General features: G+C 34.8%; 1 pseudogene; it reads left to right on the forward strand.

The window, feature by feature from the left end:
- Positions 1-7,488, forward strand: part of LOC107855742 — a 49,569-nt pseudogene extending 42,081 nt beyond the window's left edge.
- The last annotated feature ends 7,929 nt before the right edge of the window (positions 7,489-15,417 follow it).

Genomic DNA, 15,417 nt, shown 5'->3' on the forward strand with positions numbered 1-15,417 from the left:
ACTTAAGTGATTTTGTGTACTCATCAATACATTGATTTGGTGACTAATTCGACACTCTAATCTAAGTTAATCCCTAAGAACAAAAATGCAGAAGCAGTAATTCTTGATAATTGCTTACGTTGAGATATCAAATCAGTATTGAAATTTTTCTTATTATTTCCTTGTTGATTCAATATATTTTCTACAATCCAAGGCATTGTAGTTTATCGATAATTGGTTTGTCTACGTGCCTGTGTCGCTTACTCATCAGAAAATGTAAACTAATTGCTTATATTGCATACCTGCATACCTGCAGGTATTTCAGGAGCGTGGTAAGAGCACATCATGACATGGACGAGCTACATTTTTTGTATTGCTCTTTCAGGTATCTGCATATAGACAGTACAAAACTGTCATATCTTTATCATGAGATGGGTGTTGAAATTTATAATATTATGTCCATGTAGGCATACACACGATTCACATATATTTACTTTCCATCACCGTATAGGCTGCTGTCATGAACTTGAGATGATATGTTGTGCTGTGGCACTTTTAGATTTTTCTTTGTCATACAACAACAACAACAACAAACCCAGTGTATTCCCACATAGTGAGGTCTGGGGAAGGTAAGATGTACGCAGTCCATACTTCTACCTCTAAAGAAGTAGAAAGGCTGTTTCCGATAGACCCCCGGCTCGAGACACGGAATACTAAACAAATTCATAGTAAAGCATGGAACAAGATGGCATAACATAAATACGACACCCACAAGTAATAGTAAATAGAGAAAAGTAAACAGACTCGTAATAAAGCATGAAACAAGGTATCATAACAAGAATAATACCCTCACCAAGTAATTCCCTACACTAGCGACCCAAACTGACCCTAGCCTTCTACCCTAATTCTCGTCTTCCAGATCTTCCTATCTAGGGTCATGTCCTCAGTGAGCTATAACTGCTCCATGTACCGCCTAATCACCTCTTCCCAGTACTTCTTCGGCCTACCCCTACCCCGCCTAAAACCATCCAGAGCTAGCCTCTCACACCTAGAACCGGGGCATCCATGCCCCTCCTCATCACGTGTCCGAACCATCTCAATCGGACTCCCCGCATCTTATTCTCCACTGGAGTCACACCAACCTTCTCCCTTATAGTCTCATTTCGAACTCTATCCCCCCTAGTCAGCCCACACAACACCTTCATTTTTTGAATATGGGAGTTCTTAACTGGCCAACACTCCGCTCCATACAACATGGCCGGACGGACTGCCACCCTGTAAAATTTGCCTTTAAGCTTGGGCGGCATCTTCTTATCACACAACACCCCCGAAGCGAGCTTCCACTTCATCCATCCCGCCCCAATACGGTGCGAGACCTCCTTGTCAATCTCACCGTTACCCTGAATCACGGACCCGAGATACTTGAAATTATCCCTTTTACATACCACCTGTGATTCCAACTTCACTACCACCTCATTCTCCAGCCTCACGTCATTAAACTTGCATTCCAAATACTCTGTCTTGCTCCTACTCAACTTGAACCCTTTAGACTCAAAAGTTTGTCTCCACACCTCTAATTTATCATTCATACCCCCCCGCGTCTCATCAATCAAAACTACATCATCTGCAAAAAGCATACACCAAGGCACCTCTCCTTGAATACGCCGCGTCAACACATCCATCACCAAAGCAAACAAAAAGGGTCTAAGAGTAGATCCCTGATGCAATCCTGTCAAGACAGTGAAATGCTCTGAGTCTCCTCCCACCGTCCTCACCTGAGTTTTAGCTCCATCATACATGTCCTTAATTGCTCTGATATATGCCACCGGGACCCCACTCACCTCCAAGCATCTCCAAAGCACCTCCCTGGGGACTTTGTTGTATGCCTTCTCTAAGTCGATAAACACCATGTGCAGCTCCTTCTTCCTTTCCCTATACTGTTCCACCAGCCTCCGTACCAGGTGAATTGCCTCCGTCGTCGAGTGGCCAGGCATAAATCCAAACTGGTTCTCCGAAATAGACACTATCCGTCTCAGCCTCACCTTGAGCACTCTCTCCCAAATTTTCATAGAGTGACTCAATAACTTAATACCCCTATAGTTATTGCAACTCTGAATGTCACCCTTGTTCTTATAAAGAGGGATCATAGTACTCCATCTCCAAGCCTTGGGCATTTTCGCCGTCTTGAAAATTTTGTTGAACAATCTAGTCAACCACCTCAAACCAGCCTCGCCAGAAAACTTCCAAAAATCCACAGGTATCTCATCAGGCCCCGTCGCCCTACCCCTCTGCATCCTGCGAACAACCTCTCTAACTTCCTCTACCTTAAAACATCTATAATAACTAAAATCCCGATACTCCTCTGAGTGCTCCAGCTCCCCCAACCCAATAGCTCTATCTCTTTCGTCATTCAAGAGCCTATGAAAATACGACTGCCATCTATTCTTAATATAGCCGTCCTCCACCAATACTGTACCGTCCTCCCCCTTAATGCACTTCACCTATCAAGGTCACGACCCTTCCTCTCCCTAGCCTTAGCGAGTCTAAACAACTTTTTTCCCCTCCTTTCTCCTGTAATCCCGCATACAAGCTTTCAAATGCTGCCGTCTTAGCCGCCGTAACTGCTAACTTAGCCTCCTTCCTAGCTAACTTGTACTCTTTCCTGTTTACCCACTTCTCTTCTTCGTCCTTACTCTCAACCAACTTAGCATACGCCCCTTTCTTGGTCTCCACTTTCTTCTTAACCTCTTCATTCCACCATCAATCCCCCCGATGATGCCCGGCCCGGCCCCTAGAAACACCCAACACCTCACTAGTATTCTCCCTGATGCCCCTAGCCACCCTATCCCACATACTATCCACGTCCCCCCTACATTCCCACACCTTCATTCCCGCCAACTTCTCCCCTATCTCCCACGCATTCACTGGTGTCAAGCCGCCCCACTTAATTCTAGGTCTACACTCCTCACCCCTTCTCTTCTTATCCTTCTTTATACCCAAATCCATAACCAAGAGCCTATGCTGGGTCGAAAGATTCTCACTCGGGATGACCTTATAGTCCTTACACAACACCCTATCCCCTTTCCTAAGCAACAAAAAGTCAATCTGGGTCTTGGCTATCGCGCTTCGGAAGGTGATCAGGTGATCGTCCTTCTTCGGGAAGCCCAAGTTCACCACCACCAGCCCAAAGGACCTCGCAAAATCCAATAGAGTAGCCCCCTCTTCATTTCTTTCCCCAAAACCAAAACCACCATGCACATCACCAAAGCCTCCCGGTAACGCCCCGATGTGCCCATTGAAATCTCCTGCTACTGCAATCTTCTCCGAGCTAGGCACGCCTCTCACCACCTCATCCAAAGCCTCCCAAAACCGCATCTTCTCCTCCCCATCCAAGCCCGCTTGCGGCGCATAAGCACTACACACGTTCAGGGTAAACCCCCCAATGACCAACTTAATAGTCATCAACCTATCGCTGATCCTTTTTACCTCTACTACCTGACCTCTAAGCTCTTCATCTACTAAGATGCCAACTCTATTCCTACGCCTCTCGCTCCCAGAGTACCAAAGCTTGTAACCATCCACATCCTTAGCCTTAGACCCTACCCACTTGGACTCTTGAACACACGCAATATTAATCCTCCTCTTTCTAAGAATCTTCACAAGCTCTATGGATTTACCCTGAAGAGTCCCTATATTCCAAGACCCAACCCTCTGCCTACCAACTCTATCAACACGTCTTCCTCTACCGCCCCTGAGGCCAAACCTTGGCCTCCCTCCCACCCCCGCCCTTTCCTCTTCCCCCGCCCCCACAACAGCCCCCCGCCCCAACCCTCTCGGACATGACCCTATCCAACCATCAACGCCCACAGCCACTACTACAAGAAAATATAAGAAAATATAAACAATGGTAGTAACAAAACAGCAGCAGGAAATACAAGGCTCACACAAATTAGAAGAAATAATTAAGAAACAAAACTAAACTCAAATAGGTAGAAAAAACAAAACCAAGGTAAGGACAAAACTAACAGTAAGAAAAATAGAGCACACTAATGGCCTGGCACCAAGGACAACCAAACAAATAATAAGGAGCGGTGCAAGTCACGAATATATTACAGCAGACACGCAAGTCAAGATACAGGAGATAGTACGATAAATAATATGAAGCAACACAAGAGGTTCAAAAACAGCAAGACAATAAACACACCCTCAAAGCACACACTATATCCAAATTTTAAGAACAACAACTACTAGAAATCCAAATAACAGATAGGAAAATCCCACGCAAATTACAGGCAACGAAAATATCGAAAAATCGTGCAATAAAATAAAGTTCAAGGGTTAGAAGTCACCGAAATACGTATATCATGTAATCTGCTCTTGCTTGTTGTGCTGGAACCCGGCAAATTGGGTCGCCGGAATCACTTCGCCGGAAAGTCGCTGGCTCAAATCTTCTGTAGTGCAGAAATAAGGACAACGATTTGCCGCGATGAATTTCCACACACTTGAGTCGATGAGTTAAAGAACTGAGAAGGGTCTGTTGGGAAAAAAATCTTAAAATCCCAAATTCAAGTGATTAGCTCTGAAACAACAATGCTTCCAAAATGAAATACTGACTCTCCGGAGCTCCGATCGCCGCTAACTTTTCCGTCTTCTTTTCGGCGGTGGTTAACAACAAGCTGATTGTTAAGTTTCGATCCACTCTTACCACAACCAAACAGCAACAATGGGAATTACAGTAAGTCTAAAGCCCACTATCAAATTACAGTGTAACTTTTCCCTCTCCTTTACTGGTAACTAGTTCCTCCAACCACGAAAGATTTTAGAAACACTACTCACAGACAATTGGAGTTACTCCATTGCAGAGAGCAATCAACAATTGAATAATTTTTTTCTTTTATCTTCCAGGATCTGGCAGTGGTTGTTCTACTCATATCGATACCACTAATTTCACCAAATTCATCAAAATGAGGGGTATGGACTCTTTTACATTACAGTCTTGTCTTCTGAAAAGTAATTTAAAAGTTTCTTATTTTTATTATTACAGTTCCTGCTATATGAGGTTCTGGACCTAAAATCATATGCAGAAACAAGATTCTTTCCTTTTGATAGCTGTGAGTACACACTATTGTTTTATCCAAATTAACACTTTTATAACCAAACTTTATTATTAGGTTAGTTTCCGAGCCATAGCTCCCTTGGTTTGATTACTGTAAAGGCGGTTGTAGACATCACTGCCATTATTGCTGGAGGACGTCTGGTAAGCTGTCTATTCATGTAGAATCTCTTCCAGTATTATAAATGCTTCAGATAAGTAGTATATGTTTTTTAAGTTCAACTACATCTCTCATGACATTTTGACTGTGGTTTTTCATTTTCTATTGCCTATACACTGTTTAAGTTAATTTTTGATTTTTGATTGTTAAAAAGAAAATTAGGGTATTAATTCCACTTTTCTTTTTTGCAAGTCTTGTAAGATATTTTGCTGTTAAATCCGAGGACATTTATATGTTTGTTCTTTGTTCTAATTTCAGCTATTACGGCCTATCTATAAGCAAATTGCAGAGAACCAAAATGCCGAAATATTTTCGGCAAATACGCTCCTTGTTATCCTTGGGACTAGTCTTCTGACTGCCAGGGTACTTACAATCACGTTTTTTATGGGTCCATGTATACTTCTCAAGTTTGTTAGATTCGTTATCTTGTTAAGGCTACGATGTGTTATCTGATGTAAATAAATGCAGGCTGACCTTTTAATGGCTTTGGGTGAATTTTTAGCTGGTCTGCTTCTGGCAGAAACTGAATTTTCATTGCAAGTTGAATCAGATATTGCTCCATATCATGGACTTCTGTTGGGTCTCTTTTTCATGACGGTAGGTGATAATTATCTTATTTACTGTACAGTGTGAATGCAGTTTTTTAATCCTACAACTAGTCACTTAGAGTTAAGGTAGGATAGGGTATGGTAAGGTTCTATTTACATTTAAAAATTCTTTCTCTGGAATCTCCAGTGTTCTCATCAGCTTGTAGAGCTTAACCGTCTCCCCTGAGTTGTCCTCATTGAATGACTGTACTTCTAAGTTCTGTGATACAACTTCTGCTGCTGCAGACAAAACTTAATCTATTTTAATAAACTTTTATCCAGGCTGAAATGAGAACTTTCCATGAATATATTATTATAACTATGGTTGCTTTGTATCTTTAAAATTGAACTAGCAGTATCTGGCTTGCAGGTTGGAATGTCCATTGATCCCAAGCTTCTTCTTTCAAACTTTTCAGTGATTATGGGCTCATTAGGACTTCTACTAGGTGGCAATACTATTTTGGTTGCATTAGTTCGTAAACTGTTTGGTATTTCAACTGTATCGGCAATAAGAGTTGGTCTCCTACTTGCTCCGGGTGGAGAGTTTGCCTTTGTAGCCTTTGGTGAAGCTGTCAACCAGGTTTAAATCTCTGATAGCTTTTACCTATCACGAGCAATTCGTACCTGTTAATAAAATTCTTTTTTTCAATTTTCTTTTTCTTCGTCTCTTGCGATGATGCTGTTTAAACCGCTTCTCTTCCTTTATCAAGGAATTGTGGACCTTTTCTATGATTGACCTGTGTGCTGAAATCAATTGTTGAGCTTGTCTGATCCTGTTATTGTGAAAGTGGAGACAGACTACCATCAATGTCTTTCCAGTTTCTATCTATGTCCGGCATCTTACTTCTATTTATATTTCCTCTTATTTCATGAGGCTTGTTCATTCTTATAGCTACCGTTAGATAGATTCAGAACTGCAACTTATCTGAATATTACAATGCTAAGCTCTCTGAGGATTTTTCCTCATGACAAAAATATATCATGTTAGGATTTTTCTCGTTGGTTTTACCTTTTTTTTTCAGGAAATAATGTCTCCTGAATTGTCATCTCTGTTGTTTCTTGTGGTTGGTATTTCAATGTCCCTCACACCATACTAGATGTTGGAGGTCAACTAATAGCATCTCGTTTTGAGCTGCAAGATGTGCGAAGTTTATTGCTTGTGGAAAGTGAGGTACTGTCTCCTACTTTTGGGTAGCGATTTCTTTTGTGCTTGATTGTGTTGCTGTATGTTGAATGGTACTCAGTTTTCTAGTTTGATATTACCTGTATATTGAATGGTACTCAGGTTCCTAGTTTGATCAACTGATTGAGTAGTTTGAAACTGTAGCGTGGAGTAGTTGTGGATTGATCTATTTATATTATCATGATGTTTTTTAGTTATATGCAGATATAAATGTAATAAGGACTGAGAGTTTATCTGATTGATTTTTATACTTTGCATTTTTATGTATTCAGCTGATGAGGCTAGTGGATCTATTTCGCCCATGGATGCAAGAAGATCACGTGATGATAGTGACCCTAATGACAGTCGTTGATTTCGTTGCTAACTGTCTTGGATATTCAATTATAATGATGTAATTGTGTGGTTGGAGTGAATCTTGGAATATTGAAGGTTTTGTGTTTAAATTTGATTTTGGAGTTTGATGATACTAGTTAATGTTGAAAATTTAGAGTTTGAAGATGTTAATGTTGAAAATTTAATTTTGAAGTGTAATGTTCAATGTATTTTTGATATGCTTGTCAATTACAATGTTTAATTACTCATGTTGTGTTAATGATATATGAATTGAACAATTGGATTATAGGTTATGCCTAAAGGAGCAATTAAATTTGAGCTAAAATTAGAATCTATAATTAGTTATTGAAAACTGATGGGCTCTACTATTTTTTTTTTTTTTTAAAATTACTGAGGTTTTAAACCCCCGCAATTTTTAAATAAAAATTTATTATAAAAAGAATTAAATTTAGAATAACGGAGGGCCAATTGCCGCAAAATAACCCCCGCAACTTAATTATGGGGGTTGAGAAAAAACTGCCGCAACTCGTTTGTGACGGTTCGTATTGTGGGGGTTTTGGGAACCGCTGAAAAACCCCCCGTAAATCTTAAAATTAACATCCGCAATTTGACCCAGTTTTTGTAGTACTTGGTCTTTCTGTGAAATGTCTATTTTATTTGATTTAACATCTTAAAAATTAAAATATAAATAGTTCAGATGTCTAAAGTGCAAGTCAAATGATCTTCGGACCTCTACCATATTATGAAATGCTTACTATCGTGAGACATTATCGTCCAAAGTTGGTATTGCATGAAAACAAGAGACTTGTCAGCAATAACCATATCATGATTCTCTCTAAACTTCATTATTGGTATTGCATGAAACACATTAAATGAGAGATACCGTTAAGGACTGCTATCTAACATAAGGGTGATACCTTCGAACATTGATGGAATAAAATAAGAAGCAGTTATTGAATTTTCTATTATTGACCTTACCAAGTCAAATTAGCATCATACATCAATTGCATCTCCCTGGAAATTTTCTGCAAACACCCTGGAGCAGTCAATTGCATCAATAAAAGAAAAGTTGCGTTCTTTATTTAGCTGGATAAAAGAGAAATTTAATAAAAGAGATTGATGGATAATTTGATCATTTAATTTTCTGATCCATGTATTATTTGACCCTGTATAAGTAATTCCCAGGTTTTCTCCGTATAAGATAATACATCCTATGGTGTATTAGTAATTCAATGTATAAGGAGGGATTAGGTTGAGTTGTGCAATTAAACAATGTATTAGGCTGGATTAAATTTTAATACACGAACTATTTTAATTAATACAACCTACCAAACGTGTCCTCAAAGTATTGATTGCATACCTCATCTGCCGACATTTTTCATGTGATATAGATTCAAGTGCTTACTATCAGGTTCATAGTCAGACAGATCACAACTTCCAGCGTGACGAATTCTCTTTATTCGATGACTCAAGTCGGTTTGTAGTTTTATTATTTTACTTCTGTTAGGTGTATTGATTAGGGATAGCTAGGGGTCATGTCCCGACTATCTATAGTTAGTATTATTAGAGGCTTCATAGACAGTCAGCCAGAGATAATGTATTTCAATATAGTTTCATTTTGTATAATACATTGTTGTATATCGCTTTTACTTAGTATTTCTAATTTCACGTGTTTTAGTTCCGTTACTTATGAATTATACCAGTATCATGTGTTAGCTTGGTATCACTTGTAGTTCTAAGCACCGCATTACGTTCAGGGGATTGTCTCAAATATGTCTAGATGGTAGTCTTGGGGCATTACAAACTTGAAATCAAAGCACAAGGTTCAAGTGTCGTAGGGTGTCTGTGTAACCGTGTCTAGTAGAGTCTTGCGAAGTAGTATGGATACTTTTGTACTTTTCTTTGAGAGGCTACAAGACATTTAGGAAAATTCTCTTTTTATATCCTAAATCGTGTAGTAGAGGTGTTCTCTAAGAAATCTATACAAATTCAAGTATTTCCTCAGTCTCAGCTAACTATGCCATGCCTCATTTTCGAGGGAATAGAAAAGTTAAGCTTAACATCATACTGATCAAGTTTTTCCAGAAGAACCTACAGATATCTATGTGACTACACACAAGCTTAAGAGGAGCCACTCAATTCTTTTAAATTTATTTATTCAAAAGCATCTACTCTTGTTCATGCAAATCGTGCATTTGAGCCAAGGTATGATATGCTCCCAGACCCCTCTTCGAATCCTATGGCAGAATAACTCCAATGTTACAAGTGTGAGTCTAGAAATATAGCATTTATAGAGTTATTCGAAGATTCACACTTTTACCTCAGTAGTTCAGTTTCATGTTCAGTTTAGACTTTTATGCTTTTGGGTTAGCTAGGGGTTTGCCCCAACAACTCTTTAGTATGGTAGAGGCTTGTCCAGACTTAGTAGTATTTTAAGTTTTAATCCGCGATGGGATTTTTTCAGTTAAATTTGACAGACTTCAGACTTGATATTTTGTATCCATATTCTTATGAATAAATGTCAGCCTCCACCCATGTTTTTAAGTAAATTGATTATGGTATGCCATGGTTTGCTATGACTACTTGTAGTCCTAAGTACCGTATGACGTTTAGGGGTAATCTCGGGGCATTATAATAAGTATTGTATCAATATTGTATAAATAGTTATGCAATATATATGTAATGTATCCATATTGTATAAATGGTGTATAAATATATATCAATAATATTTTGGAGGAAAAGAAGCGAAGTTTATTACCAAAAAGTGATGGTTACAAAACCAAAGAGGCTTGACCACCTCTTTATCAAGCTAATACAGACGCAATGGGCCTGAGAACATTTAGACTCCACAAACACGACTATCAAACTAAAGCAATACAAGCTAACACATAACAGAAATAAGTGAATGACTCAATTAAAGGAATACATGTTGAACTTGACTATCATAGGATATGATGCATGATTAAAGCAAACAAGCTTCTAAAGATACCTCCCCTGCCAGTTTTTCTCTTTGCCCATGTTGTTGCACAAACAATCTCTTCTTGCCAGGTACCGCAGTCCTCTGTATGTCCATCTATCAATATTGTATAAATGATATATGAACATGTACATATAATATATAAATAATTATGTAATGTATTGGTTATTGTATAAATGTGTATGGATATTATATAAATAGTAATTAATTTATTAATATTGATTAAATGGTGTATCAAAGATGTATATACATCCATATAGACTGTTTAAACTATATACTATATATACATTACAATCTAGACATTTTTCATGAATCTATTTCAACCCAACTCTGAAAAAGATTTGGATGATAGATGCAGCTGCATCAATAATAGTATACTAGGTATAACTTTTGCTTGCAACAAAAAACATTTTTTTTTTGGTTTAACTGGAAATTTATATTAATGAAATGGCAATAAGTACATCTAACTCACTTAAACTGGATATAATTTAGCGGACAACATGAATTATCTAACGGGGATATTGATTGAGCTTTGCCAGAACAGAATTCCATTTTCATAAACAAAACGGGCTAAAAAGAAAGAAAGAAGAAAGTCTCAATCAATTGTGAGAAAAATCATCTAGTAACAAGTTGTTTCGGGAATTGAAGAACAAAATTAAACAATTGGAACCTCACTGCATAATTCAATATGTCAGCACAAGAGCTATTCGAAACAATGACAAAATTCAACCGATAATGAAAAAATCTCAAAATCTCGCCATAGCCATTAAAGAACTCGGTTCAATTTCGTTCAATACATAGTTTTACATTTTACATATGAGATCCTCCAGAGTCTTTTGATATGTTATTCACTAAAGACTGGTCATGTTTGTCACGCCCTACAACTTTGTTTTAAAAATTAAACTCTCTCCTCAACTTTGAAAAATAATCATACTCACACCTTATCCCATTTAATGTTCATTTACCCTTATAATTTTAATCTTATATTTATGTAATATCTTTTTATCTATATGGATATCTATAATCTATCTATAGTCTATATCTATAATATATTAAAAGTGCGAAGACCTTTAGAAATATAATTTGAACCTTTTGTCCTTCATTAAAAGTTTCCGCAATAAAGAAAACTGTCATTTACTATTTTTTTTAATATTTCAAATTATTATTAATTTAAAAATTTCACAATTAAATTTTTTCTAATTTAATTTGAGTAGGAATTCCTACTATTAGGTTTTACATGTAATCAAATTCACCCTATACAAATTTTGTGTATGAATGTCTATATGTGTACTAAAAAAAAACACACCTAAACTTCTAATAGTCACTAATCCTAACTAATGTTGGATGAAAATTTATTATTACTTAAGTCTTTGTTCTTAAAAAATTGGAATTTGTATTATACTTATAAATCGTTAGAAATATGATTTGAACTTTTTGCCCTTCATTAAAAGTTTTCGCAATAGACAAAACTGTCATTTACTATTTTTTTAATATTTCAGATTATTATCAATTAAAAAATCTCACAATTAAATTTTTGGTAATTTGATTTTAGCAGGAATTCCTACTATAGGCTTTACATGTAATCAAATTTACCTTATATAAATTTTGTGTTTGCATGTCTCTGTGTACTTAAAAAAAACACCTGCACGTGTAATAGTCACTAATTCCAACTAATGTTAGAAGAAATTTTATTATTACTTAAATCTTTCTTAAAAAATTGACATTTGTTTTACACTTCTAAATCAATTTAAATACTACTTTATATTACTATTTATTTATTTATTTATAATAGGTAAGAACTTCTATATTTAGTACACTTCTAAATCAATTAAAATATTATTTAATATAATTATTTACTTAAACTACAATTCTGTTTAAGTAACCTTTTGTAAATCGTTATTTAACCCTCACTAATGTTCATTCCACCCTTATTTAACTTTTACTAACGTTCATTTCTTTTTCTTTTTTGTTGGTCTTTTTATTATTTGGCTTTGATTTGATTTATGTTATTTTTCTGTATTCAATGTCATTTTTTTTCTTGTCTTTCTTTTGGTTAATAAATAGTGATAGAGTGATTTGTTTTTGCCAATTGTTATAATTATGTCTATGTCTTTTATATGTTATGGTGTATGATGACATCATGTTTAATTTGTGCAGGTATTCTTGCATGCAACAACATCAAAGAAATACGTAGCGTAGTAAAAAAATGAGGAATATGATATGGTGGATGAGGAGAAGAAGGTTGCCTCAAGAATTCCAGCAAGAAATCTCAAATAATGAGCTGCAAAGATTTACAGCAACACATTGGATTGATGAATGCGAGATCATAAGCAACCTTTCTTATGGCTTTAGAAGAGACATCAAATATGATCTTTGTTTGGACTTGATTAATTAAAGAGGTAAACTTTTGTTGCATTCTTTTTCTCAAATTAAGTATCTTAATTTGATTTTTGATTAAGCACAAAGTTTAAGAAATATAAAGAGACTTTTGGATTTTGTGATCTTAAATTAAAGATGCAAACTATATGAATTCCACATGAATAAAAACACTTAAAATTATCTCTTACCACTATAATAAAGAGTTAAATACTTGTAAGTCACGTATATTTTGATCATGAAGTGCAAGACTTCATGCTACAATATCTTACAACGAAAGTGCAATACACTGTCTATTTGATGTTTTAATTAACACAACACTTACTGTATGTACTTATGTGGTTCATAAGATAAGTTTTTCTCTTTTTTATTTTTTGCTTTTATTTGGTGTTTATTTATTTTAACTGTTAATTGCTATTTTTAAATAATTTTATTCTATTACATATAATTTTATTTATTAACACAAGACGCACGTGCACATGACTAGTATATTAAAAGTGTGAAGGACCTTAGAAATGTTATTTGAACTTTTTGTCTTTCATTAAAAGTCTTTGCTTTAAACAAAATCGTCTTTTCACTATTTTTTTCTAATATTTAAGATTTAAAAATTAATTAAATATATTTATGATAAATCTTTCCTTATTAGAAGTCATCAGAATTAATGACAACTAATACTTTTTTCATTAGTTTAAGAATTCTAAGTCAACTAAATTTAATTTTAAGAGGATTTGAAAAATCTAGAAATAAATATAAATGCATTAGAATAAGAAAAAATTTAAAAGTCTCAAATTTTTTAAAGTTTTAAGTACGTAATAAAAATATAACTCATTAAATAAATAAAAAATTTAAAATCTAAAATATAAAGGAAGAATTCTAAATTATAGAAAAATAATTAGATGTTTATTTTCAATAGTAGAAGAATAATTAATTTTCCTTTCGAATGAAGAATTTTTTAGGAGTTTGAAATCAATTCAAACTTCCATAATTGGACTATTATATACGAATTCCTAATTATAGATAAAAAAGAAAAAACTAAGAACTAACATTAATTTACAACCAAAATACATTATAATCACTATACTTTTGATTGAAAAGAAATGAAATTTTTTTCATTCAAGCCTCCTTTGCTTGGGATTCTTAAATCTTTTAGGATTCATTATAAGTTTAGTTTTAAAAATAACTAAATATAAATATTTTTAATTAGAGATATTCAATCAAATTAATCTTATTACTCAATTGCATTCTTACGAAACTCATTCATGTTCAACATAATAGCCAAATTAATCTCACGACTTGCTGCAATATTTCACATCTATATAAATTATATTTTTGGACAATTATATCACAATAAAAATATAATGTTTAATATATGAAAAGATTCCTAAAATACATTGCAAAGTGAAAACTTCGTCCCCAGCTCCTCTACTTCTTTTGAATCCAGTCAAAATTAAATAAATAGGCTTTGCTCTGTCTTGGTGAGTTGTACGTCTATTCACTCTAAACTATAAAATTTTATGTATAAAATCTGTTTCGATAGGTTATATGTCTATTCTTTCTGAACTATAGAATATTTTAAGTATAAAATCCATCTTGATGAGTTATATGCTAGGGTCAAGATCCATTAATCTTTGAGTTTGAATTATAAAATGTTCTAAGAATCAAATTTTGAGCTTTGTTGAAAATTAAGAGATATGATATGGTAAGAATTCATACTGAATATTTTTTAATTAAGGAGTTTTGTATATGTGTTAAATTTGACTATTACCTTGATTTTTATATATGATTTTATGTTGCTGCATCGTTTATCTTAAGGTTCTTGAGAGCCCTGAAAAAATCTAAGTATTTAGTTTTGGATTTCAAGAATGTTAGGGAATTACCAACTCCGTCGATTCCATAATATTATGTGTATAAAGTATCAATTCAGTTAATTTCAATTATCCATGATACACTGTACACATGAGTTTATGCTTCAGGAACTTATCATCATTAGGATTTACTTTGCTTTTTGATGGCAACAACCATACCAACAATTTATCTATCAAAATCATGGAAGAGTGACAGATTACAAGACACATCCAAATATTTGCAAGGAGTCTTCCACCTTCCAACAAAGGCTCATAAGAGGCTTCTTAATATTCTGCAACATGCTAGATGTGGATTCTTTTAAGTAATAGATCTCTGACCATCGGTGGACACTGATTGAGTGGAGGAAAGTACCTCAATGTGTAGGATCATTGATAATCGTTGATGATCATGAAACCTTTGCAAGACCGCTCCCTTTGCACTACAATGAACTTCTGTCTCTTATATTTTCAAATTTTTCTAAAAGTAGAACTTATTTTACTTATGAGTTGTTAGGAATGCCTCTCTCCTATTTCAATTTTCTAGACAGACATTATTATATTAAAACGTGAAGAATATTTGAAAAGTGAGTTAAACTTTTTACATTTCACTAAAAACCTACACAATGGATAAAATTATTTAATTTTAAATAATCAAACATTATACATGCGAGACATGTGCAGTTAAACTAGTATATAAATAATATATATTTTTTAATAAGGTATTTATAGTTATTTAACTTTGTTAACAATATAAGTTCGAAAAATTATATATTTTTTTGAATTTGTCATAAAATTTAATATTATTATTTAAGACTGTTGTTTCAATATTATATGCAATAAAGAGTTGTTTGATGTGAACTATAAG

This window comes from Capsicum annuum, chromosome 10 (genome assembly GCF_002878395.1).
Source record: "Capsicum annuum cultivar UCD-10X-F1 chromosome 10, UCD10Xv1.1, whole genome shotgun sequence".
Classification (NCBI taxonomy): domain Eukaryota; kingdom Viridiplantae; phylum Streptophyta; class Magnoliopsida; order Solanales; family Solanaceae; genus Capsicum; species Capsicum annuum.